The sequence below is a fragment of the Penaeus monodon genome, chromosome 30, assembly GCF_015228065.2.
Source record: "Penaeus monodon isolate SGIC_2016 chromosome 30, NSTDA_Pmon_1, whole genome shotgun sequence".
In the NCBI taxonomy this organism is placed as follows: domain Eukaryota; kingdom Metazoa; phylum Arthropoda; class Malacostraca; order Decapoda; family Penaeidae; genus Penaeus; species Penaeus monodon.
Genome location: NC_051415.1, coordinates 3402375 through 3402690, shown reverse-complemented (window position 1 = coordinate 3402690; position 316 = coordinate 3402375). Strand labels below are relative to the sequence as shown.

Below are 316 nucleotides of genomic sequence, written 5' to 3'. Positions count from 1 at the left end.
GCAAATAAAACGCCATAAAGGAACAGATTATAGACGTCCCTCCCACGTAACTGAACATTATTTATTGCGACATATGTTAAAAAAAGAAGTTTTGAAATGTTTTCTTTAAAATAATGAGAGAAATTATAGACCTCATTTCTATTTTAATGAGAGAAAGAAAAATGTTTAAAAATGAGAGAAAGAGAAATGTTTGTTTAATAAGAAGAAAAATGTTTATGTAAAAAAAGAAAGAAAAAAAATATTTAAAAGATTTTTTTTTTAAATGTTATGTTTAAAAACGAGAGAAAAAGAAATGTTTATGTTTAAAACGAAAGAA

General features: G+C 23.1%; 1 protein-coding gene across 1 annotated transcript in view; it reads right to left on the bottom strand.

Moving 5' to 3' along the window:
* Positions 1–316, bottom strand: part of LOC119592458 (IQ and ubiquitin-like domain-containing protein) — a gene marked incomplete at its 5' end in the record, with an annotated part of 13893 nt that overhangs the window by 12935 nt on the left and 642 nt on the right.